Source organism: Protopterus annectens, chromosome 6.part0 (genome assembly GCF_019279795.1).
Source record: "Protopterus annectens isolate FY-2018-M chromosome 6.part0, PAN1.0, whole genome shotgun sequence".
NCBI lineage: Eukaryota > Metazoa > Chordata > Ceratodontiformes > Protopteridae > Protopterus > Protopterus annectens.
Genome location: NC_056737.1, coordinates 372,268,030 through 372,278,837, shown reverse-complemented (window position 1 = coordinate 372,278,837; position 10,808 = coordinate 372,268,030). Strand labels below are relative to the sequence as shown.

Here is a 10,808-nt window from a genome sequence, read left to right as displayed (position 1 = left end):
TTAGGCGGAAGGGAACAAAACTTTGAGAAAAATCAGAGGTGTCCCTACAAAATAGATAAAGTTGAGAAGTCTTATAACACACACATATAACTTATTTATATGTGTTTGTGTGAATGTATTTGTTACACTTTTTAATAAACTATTCTAATTAAGGTGAGGTGGAAATTTTTCGATGGCATTCCTGTTTATAAATTATACAGCTAAGCCAAATCATTTTTACTACTACACTAACGCGAATTTTCAATATGAATTTGAGAGCATTCTTTTAGTGAAAAACACAGTAAATAATTAAATGCTAATGTGTGTATTCAGTACTACAACATACATAGGGTCTGTTAATACAGTTTTATTTATCATTTTTAGTGAACTGGGCACCTGCATCAATGCAATGGAGCTTTTTAGTCACAACCTAACCTGAACTAGACTGGTGAAAATACGTATAACGTATGAAATAAGGGCAGTTTACACATAAACTGTCTTTATTTCATATATATCTATATCTATATATATGTGTATATATATCTATATCTATAGATATATATATATATATATATATATATATATATATATATGTATGTATATATATATACATATATATATATATATATATATGTGTGTATGTATATGTATATATATATGTATATATGTATATATGTATATATATATATATATATATATATATATATATATATATATATATATATGCATGTATATGTATATATGTATATGTATATATATATATATGTATATATATATATATATGTATGTATATATATATATATATATATATATGTATGTATATATATATATATATATATATATATATATGTATGTATATATATACATATATATATATATATATATATATATATATATATATATATATATGTATATATATATATATATATATATATATATATATATATATATATATGTATATATATATATATATATATATATATATATACATGTATATATATATGTATATATATACATGTATATGTATATATGTATATGTATATATATACATGTATATATATATTTATATATATATGTATATGTATATATACATATATATTTATATATATATATATATATATGTATATGTATATATACATATACACACACACACACACACACACACACACACATATCTATTTATATATATATATATATATATATATATATATATATATATATATACATAGTTCACAAAACAGGAACAGTGATCAGAAACCATGACGACTACTTAAACTGGCAATAGTTTTTGATGAGGAAAATATACGTGGGTCCGCTGGAGATGGTGCCATGTACTTGGTAAACTCAAGTTACTCCTATAATGCTACCCAAGGACCGAACGGAGCGCAACAAAAAAGGTTGGAACCAGCAGGGGGGCTGATGTAATTTCCTGTGCTCCTATTGTGCTCTGCTGCGCCTGCTCTGGTGGTCGTGGGAGGCGGAGGCTGAGTAAGGGGCTCGCAGCTGTTGTAAGCTGACTGGTGTTGCTTGCATGCAGGGAGCGAGCGGGTGGTCTGCTCAGGGGAACAGGGGAGCCAACCGTACCTGTCAGCAGCAGTGCAGAGGTAGCCGGAATGTGAGTGCCTGACTGCACCTAACGTAGCTGGTACAGGGGCACCCAGACCCCCGAAGTTGGACTGTACTAGGTAAGGACTACAAGCCCCGAAGCTTTAAATAAGAATCTACAAGTACAGAGGCAATGAAAGGGTTAATAGATTAGGAACTTTGTAAGTTGTTACTTTCTTGTGGTCGTTGAGCTTGCAGTGAAGTTTGATTAGCAGGTAATCTGTAGACTGTAGTTTTATTACAATAACTGCTTTATGCTTCAAACGTTCTAGCTTATCTCTTTTTCGACTGCTTTGGGATTCCTGTTTTCTGCGTGTGTGTTCCTCCACGGTTGTGTAGGTAATCCAGGAAATGTCTGATAAACTGTCACATATTTTTCTGATGTAATTAACTAAAACTTGTTAAATGAGTAAGCATATTAATATTTGTATAAAGCAAATGAAAACGTATAAACAAGGACGTGTGAGTGGTTTAGTGGCTTTGGAATTAGATGCTTTGATTGAAACAGGTTCGTATGGTGGTGTTACTACTGTAAACACATTTCGATCCTGTAATATAATAGCACAACATAACGAGAGGCACTCGCTATATAAACATCGGTACAAATGATTTTTGATAATTTATAAACAGTGCGTTAGTTGCATACAAAGTTATTGCTGTACTTGCCTGCAGTTTGTTAAAATTTCTCATTTTCCTTACAAGCCTCTAAATGTAACAGTCACTAAGTAATGCCACACTTCAGAGTTAAGTTGTGCTTCAGAAAATGCATGTCACTGCTACTACTCATGTTATGTTACTCTTCCGAGACCTATGTTTAAATGTGTCTTTGGTTTTGGGATTTTGTCCCGACCCCGATTCATACGCTAAGTGGTGGAGGAGAGTCATGTTTGTGCGTATTACTATTTACAGAACATAATAGTTTTGTTATATATGTACCTTGCACTTGGAGTTGATAGGCACAGACCCAGTCTTTGCAAGTACTCCAGGGTGTGTGTGTGTAGGGGGAATGAGAAAACGTTGGAGTGCCAGAAATATTGCATGTTCCAAAGATACATTATTTGGAGAAAAGTTTAGCAGGATCAAAAATAAGCAAATTGTTCAAATTTTTGTTTGTTTATTTTACTATCAGTCCTGAAAGTGCTAAATGTAGTGTACAAATGTGAAATCCAATGTTACTTTCTTTTATGGACTTTAACTTGGTTGGTCTATTAAATGGACTTTGTGGTAGATCTTTGGTCTTTAGATTAACTGAACAGGTTTTGTAAGCAAAACAAGCTCAACAGAGTTGTGCACCCCATTATTCAGTGGTTGAAGCCAGTAACGTTTAATTTCCTTCTCAAGGAACTTTTAAAAACTGATTTTGCTGAATATTTCTCAAGCAGGTTTTCTGTTTATCTCCCCAGAAGTGAAGCAGAAAAATGAAGTGGGTTGAAGATTGACTGTTTCTGCTACTCATTAACTGGATGGCAGAGCACAGAGGGAGGAGTTTGTATGTTGGGAGTCAGTTTAGCTGTCTGATTTTGGAAATGTGTACTAGCCAGATTAATGAGGATTTTTTAAATGATTTTTCTAAGTACTACAGAGCTGATGTATGGATGCACACCTTTCAACCTCCCAAGAGCAAGACATCTGCACAAAGCCATAAATAATGGGGGGGGGGGGGCAAAGGCCCAGAAATAGGGAAACTTTTTAAAATATTGCTGTTACAAACTTAGAAAGTTGATAGAATAACAGGTTTTGTATTAGCATGAATTTTTCTGAAGGATATGAAGTCTGAAACCCAAATGTCTACCATTATTTTCTGACTTCAACTCTCAATGATTTGCCAGAAAACCATAATTTTATGAGGAACAGGCCTAAAATATGAGGCAACAATCTGGACAGTCTGTGAAAATCTGTACAGCTAAGAAGTATGCATAGGTGACCCTCAATGTAAGATGTTTTTCACAACTGTTACCTAGCTTGTGGGTTTCATTTTCTTGGTATTTATTTTATGTATGTATTTTTTTTTATTTGGACCTGTACACTCTACTTTTAAATTATGTACATTTAAGGTTTTACCAAATGGGAAAACATGTTTTTATTTTCCTTAATGGATTTCTCACACATCCATTCAAAGGTGATTGGGGTGTCCACAGGAACTGAAATGAAATCAGTTGGCTTTTCCAGTGCTTTTTGTCTCAGATGTACTTCTGAGGAAGTCATTTTCCCCTGTTAATTAATGCAGGAAATGCAATGTTGAAAGCGTGTATCTGTCTGTATACAAATTGTTTGTTTGTTTTGTTTGTTTAAATTGGTTAACTGGAATAGACTACTGGTTACAGCTGACCAATTTCAGGTTCATTTTTTAATTTGAATTATTTTTTCCTTTAGTACAGACACGCACTTTGTTTGTAGACATGAAAAGCATTTGAATGTTAACAATGTTAAACTGTAGTACTTCATTTATTCTTTTATGATGTTTTGATTTTGTTGTATCCATTTGTTTTATTAGTAATGTCTAATATTTTAAATGCATTTCCATCTTCCATGTTTCTGCTATTGATATTTTTAGTTCACTCTATTTGTTGTGAAAAGCATGGCAATAAACTCTTTTTGTGGGGGGTGGGGAGGGCTGGGAGACATTGTGATTATAAAAACTGTACCCAGCAACATTAACATAAAAACTGGCAAGGTGCTAGTCAAAAACTTTGAACAGTGGATAATGGGGAAAGAGAGAGAGAGAGACACACACACACACACACATGGAAAAAACACAAATCATTTAACATAATCTTTGTGGTTAATGTTTTTGTATCAGTTTTGTCCTTGTAAAACCCCAGCTCCTCCTCATTCAGTTCTGTGAATTCAGTTCTGTGAGCTTCTGCTCATTTCTTTGCATATGTTTATTTTAGAGCCAGCTGAAGTGCAGGTTACATAGAAGTGACAGTGTGTCTCACTTATGGCTTCCCAGTGTCTCTTGGCCTACTGTGTTCTTCATAATGGTGTGTATAATGACATACTGCTTCATGCTTCTGATTCACTGTCAAGACTAGAATTCAGAAACAGTTTTTGGATAAAATTTTTCTTCATACAGCTTTTAATTGTGTAGCTTATCTCTGTACGTTCGCAGTAAAATATTTTGGCTTAGTTGAATTACCCTAGTTAGCCAAAAAAAGGCCAGTGCAGGAGGCTGCAGTACTAATGTATCTTGTGTTGTGTGGTCATTAGGTTTGCACATTTTAATTCTTAAATCATCATTGTGTTATCAAGTACTATGTTTGCACACAGCCTGTATAACAGGAGTAGTTTACATAGTACTTACTGTGTATACTCTTGTCTTCATAACATCAGGGCTGTCAGGATTTATAGTGGTAAAATCTGCAGCCCTTTTGACACTGTGTGTGTGTACACACAGTATTTTTGGCATCCAGGGCCTGACACTAGTATTGCGTTGTTCATACCTTTCAAGGATACTCTGTGTTGCTTCACTGTACTTTTAAAGACATGGGTAATATGTGACTTGGCAACATACCTTTTTTATACAGAAGTTAGACTTCTTACTCATATATACCACTGCTGAGAAATGTGATTACATTTCTGTTGCAAACTTGTAGCTATGACATAATGCTAGTGCTCTGGGGCAGCATCTGGCAAGTAATACGTGCTTGTCTACTGGGAAGCAGTGTACATAGGCAAGGCCTGTTACTTAACAAAAACATTTAAAAGCAGTCATGGACATATGCAGCAACACCCTTCATCACTTCACTAAGCAGAACACCCACTCTGTGCACTCTTCACCCTATAGTTCCCAACAGGCAATATTTCATTGTAACAGTCACGCACCTATCACTGTTTTTATACAGTAACATTTGTTCCTAATCATCTTCATCCAGAACATACAGGGATGAGTATGGAATGGACTGAGTTTGCTGTGAATGTTGCAGTTAATAAGAAATTGCATGTCAAGCAGTAAGGTGCAAGACATAGAGCGACGACTGATGTTACGGTTACTGCAATGGGGAAGGAAGGTTTCTACTGAATTGTCCTGTCTTTGATATGGTGTATTTGTACTTTATTATAATGCTAACAAAAAAAAAAAAAAAAACCTCGTCTACAAGACACCTTTTATGTGTCTTACATTAACAAAATGCATTGCTTTCATATAAATGAAGGTGCTAATATCATAAGCCTTATGACTTACTTGCTTAAATGAGACAATTGCTGAATTGCAGCTCTCCATTTAGAAAAATAAAAACAACATTTAAAATGTGGTCAGCACCTGAGAAAGAAAGAAAACATGTATTTGGTTATGCCTTGTTCTTTTGAGCGATGCTTACATCTCTGCACCACTTTAGTGGTTAGTACTACTAACTAATTTACTGTATGCTCGTAAGTGGATTGTTTTATGCTACAGAAAGTTCTGGGTTAGTCCAGTCACCAGAGAACTGCAGTCTCTCAAGTATTCCATAAACTTATTATCCCCAAGATGCATATTTTAATGAGGTGCCAGGATTTTCTCATTCCTGGATACAAGCTGGTGAAGGTCTCCATCATCTCACATTTTTCAAAAAGAGTTAGCAGAGTTTGGATTAGTTTGAAAATTAGTCAGTGTTTTAAGTTAGATCGTGGAACTATCAAGGTAAGGAAGTTTTCCTTATTCAGTAGTCGCACGGTTTGAGTGTTAGGATATATGAACATTTGGTAATGTGGGGAGTGCAGGGTGGGACTTGCCTCCATGAAAAAACACTTAACTGACAAAATTGACTTTAATATCAACTTTTTTTCCGTGTCAGTCATTACCTTTTTTTTCTGCAGTTCCAAGTTGCATTTTGTGAAGATTTTCTATGAATGCAGCGTTAAGGACTCTTGTAGGGAACTCTTGACCCATTGTATTGGGAGGTATTTGCAAGTTTAGTTGTTATATTATTTTTATTTGACTTGCTTTGCTTCTCTTAGCCTGTGCTAAGCATAGTGAGAATTCACACGTGAAATCGCTTTTGCTGGATTGTGCCTATTGGGCTACTATCTCTACAGTTTGGTATTCTGTGTGCTTTTGGTTAAAAAACAAAATGTGTGTTGACTCATACATTAACCTACATTTGTTAAGCAATTAGCAAAGCAAAAAGTCCATGATTAAATTGCATTTATGTAATGATATGTATATGCTTGTGTGTGTGTGTACACACACACATGATATATAAATATATATATATATGTATATATATATATATATATAAAATATAGTTTCACTGGCATTAGTTGATTTGAGTTTAAATTGACCCCTGCTTTGTCAGTGCAATTTAGTTGACAAAACCGATGGTCAGCAGTAGTGTGAGATCACATAATCTCCAGGGTTTGGGGAAATGCACTTTTCTCAGGGATTGTGCAGTCTCAAGAGTTGGAAAAAAGAATTAGCAGGGGTTGTAGAGGCTCAGCCCCTGACATAGGATGCAGAGTGGGATCCCCTTGAAAAAGCACTTAAAATTTGCATGGTCAGAGAATTAACCTCGCTGCATGCACAGAAGCATTTTAATATGTCAGTGCTGTTGCTTTGATGTTCCCATTTAGACAAATGCCACTGTACTCCTCCTTTCTGTGTGTGTTTGTTAGGTCCACTTCTGTCAGTAATGTGATTTTCTTTTGGCTGATTGCGGTTATTCTTTTCTTATCTTTTCTTTTAACCCTTATTTAAGTAATGCAAAATGCAGTCTATATATCCATTTATTTTATATATCATCTTTTTGTACTGGCTTCTGTAGTCAGTTTTTACCATCCCTGAAAGAAACATAAATAGTTAATGTGCCAGCTGAGGTATAATGCCTGTACCTGCACAAGACTGAGAGACAGGGGTTCTGTTCCACGGAAGCTCTACGCACAAGTGCTAAGGCATGCACATTATTGTAACTCAGATAAGCAAGTAACTTCCAACATTTTAAAGGTATGCCACAGTATTCAGCTAAAGTAGCCGGGTTGTTTTATGTGGGTTAGCATTTTTTGGGAGGTGTCAGTGTCTCTTATTTTGGCATACAGTATACACCGTCACACTTTTTAAATTTTTGACACAATAATAAGTTGGAAATGATCCGCTTTTTCATTTTTTTAATCCGCTTTAACCTAAATTAAAGAAACATTTTGAATTGGGGGGGTGTTCAAGTATTTATTTATTTATTGAAAGTTCTATAAGAAACACAGACAGCACCACCACCTTCAAACAAATACTGAAAAAATAATTTCAACTCTTCCTGGCTTTGTAGCTGCTCTATAAACTAAACAACTCCTCCTTATATGATAACTATGCTTTTTGCTACTGCTGACTGATGATATTTTCTCCATAATTGTTATTTTTGTCACTTATTGATCCTGGTACAATAATGCTGATTAATATATCTGTTTATACCTCTCTGATTGAATTCATCTGGCAACTAACATTTCTACTTTTATGTATATATTCTGTATGTATTACTGTAATCACTATCTGTAACACTGTATCTACTTCTGTACCAATTAATGTTTAATATTTTCTGTATCTATGTTCTTACTGGAGCTTTTGTCCTTTGGTCTCCAGTGTGAAAATGGGCTCTCTAAGGTCCAGTGGTCTTTTCTGGTAAACAAATGCACTAAATAAATTTGATTATTGTTTTAGGTGGACTGTGCCCCTTTGTTCCTCATCACCAGGATGAGAGCTGCTTGCACTACAACCATTATCTGGGCAACAATAAAGTTTTTTTTTCTGTTTTTTGCCTGAATGTCCCTCCCTGCAGCTGCAGGACTCTGGGTCTAGTAGTACAGCTTTACTTATATTATAAGCATGTGCATTTTCAGATTTGTGCTTCGTAAAGGCTACTGTCTGGATGTGGCTTGGCAACGCTAAGGACATAAACCCAATTCATGCTGGGCATACTGCACATCCCTCTCTGTCTTTCTCCAAGAGGTGCTGGGCACTGCACTGGACCATACTGTCACTTTACACTCAACGCTGGCAGACCAGCATTGGCTGCTTACTTAGTCTCCTTTGGCAGCTGTTCTATTGCCCAGGTCTCTCTCTAATCCTGGGCTGTGTGGTTTCTCTGCACCAGAGCTCATGGGTTTAGAGGAAGTTTAGTAGCTTTTCATATGTAAATGTAAAAAACGGAAGAAACGGGGAAAAAATCCAAAACCAGTAAAGAAACAATGATTTCCCGTAGTACAGGAACCAATGAAGGCAGTCCCACGACACTGTAGTTCAACAGTTCTTTTGCAAGACTCTGCAGTCCATAAAAATAGATACAACCAATTTATTGAACAAAAAGAACAAAACGGTACATCAAGGATTAAATGCTTTCATTTCCTAAGCCGGAAACGTCATCAGAATAAATAACGTTGCTCTACAAAATTCTTTTATACATCCTGTTATTGATTGATTAATTTTAATTCAATTAAAAGTTCAATTAAAGGTTTCAGTTCAAGTCAGTTAAGTAAGAATGTATTTAAGGGAATAGTTGATGAAATGGTTGTGGTTAAAAAGCATACGCATATAAAATAACTTACAAATATATACATATAAAATGACCTACAAATTTGATATGTATGTATATAAAAATGTAAAAAATCATCACTAGTGACACTGTTTGTTGTAAATCATGTAGATGTACATATGTAAATAGTATATATAAAAAGTATATATTAATAAATATAAATAAATATATACGTGAAAAATATGTGTAATGAAACTATGTATATTAATATAAAATATTTACAGTAAAGATAAAAGAGAAATGCCCATCAATAATTTTATTTGTAAAAAGTGCTAAAAAATATTTTGTTAACACTTTTTTGAACATTTTTATTAAAAAAAACATTTGTGAGAGGTATCTATTAAGTTGTATATTAAAAACTGATAAGTAATAAATAAATAAATGATGTTGAGGTAGTAAAGATAGAAAAGTAGTAATAATAATGGTAAATGGGTTATTATAGCAATAACCCACGCCTGGGTGTGGGTAATGCTGGATTTACCCACGGTTGGCGTGGTTCGCCCTCGGGACCAAACAAAGACAACCGTGGGTAAATCCAGCATTACCCACACCCAGAAGTGGGTTATTGCTATATTAATGACATTATTTAAGAAAAGAAATAATTACTTTTCTTAAATAATGGCATTGTATAATGCCTCTTTGCTGCCCTTCCGCAGCTGTCTGGTGTTCCGCGGCAGTTCTGATGTACTGCGCATGCCTACGCAGTACATCAGAGCTGTGGGCAAAAGCAACGGAGAACGCAAGATCTCCGTTGCTTATTATTCGCTATGTTAGATGGTTTTAACAGGGCGAAACAGCTTTAAAATAAGCAACGAAGATCTCCGTTGCTTATTTTAAAGCTGTCTCGCCATGTTAAACTCAATTAACATAGAGGGACAGGTTTAAAAAAAAAGGAACGAAGATCGCAAGATCTCCGTTGCTTTTTACATTGTGTCTATGTTAAAGGAGTTTAACATAGCGAGACAGCTTTAAAAAAGCAACGGAGATCTGCGTTGCTTTTTTAAACCTGTGTCGCTATGTTAAACTCTTTTAACATAGCGAGATTAGTGTTTATACTAACGGAAAAGTCCGGGCGACGGACCTTTTCCGTTAGTATATTGAGGGATTTACAACGGGCACGCTGGTTGGGCTGGCCAATCAGCGTGCACGTTTTAGAGGAGGCATTGTATAATAACTTAGTTTTAGTTCATGGGATTCTATTTATTTTTATTCTATTTTTGTTCTTATTTTTATTTTGTGTTTTTACCCTATTAGCCCTTAGTTTTAGGGCTGGTAAAAGTGACACATGTTCATTCATCCCTGGAGGTGTGTTAGAATCCAGGCGCAGTTGCCAAATTAGTTCTCTATAACTAAGCTGGTTTTCCCAACCCCCCCCCCCTACTATCCCTGGGTAACATTTCCAACATCCAAAACTTGAAATTAGCTCCTGTACAGGTTAGTATATGTCTATATAAGGCATTTGTTTCCTTTTTCCTAATGACATCGTACATATGTTTGTATATTCTTTGTCGAAGATGTGTCTCCGTTTTGCCCGACTAGTACCCCCAACATGAAGTACAGTAGGCTAAATATACTACCCCACTAGTGTAACAGGTGAAATATTATTTACCCTTAAAAACTATCGGGATAGAGGGTAGTGTTAGTTCCTCCATGTTTGCAATAAATGTACATTGAGAACATCTTTCGCAACAAAAAGTGCCCTTTTTCTTTTTGTCATTGTCCAGCTTG

The 10,808-nt window shown here is 35.0% G+C and overlaps 1 protein-coding gene across 2 annotated transcripts in view; it reads left to right on the top strand.

The window, feature by feature from the left end:
* The first annotated feature begins 1,457 nt into the window (after window positions 1–1,457).
* The window catches only part of LOC122804322 (pleckstrin homology domain-containing family H member 1-like), a 1,703,720-nt gene continuing 1,694,369 nt past the window's right edge, over window positions 1,458–10,808 (top strand). For both annotated transcript variants that reach the window (XM_044074112.1, XM_044074113.1), the window contains exon 1: window positions 1,458–1,664. The gene's annotated coding sequence lies outside the window, so the exon portion shown is untranslated. The remainder of the gene's footprint in view (window positions 1,665–10,808) is intronic.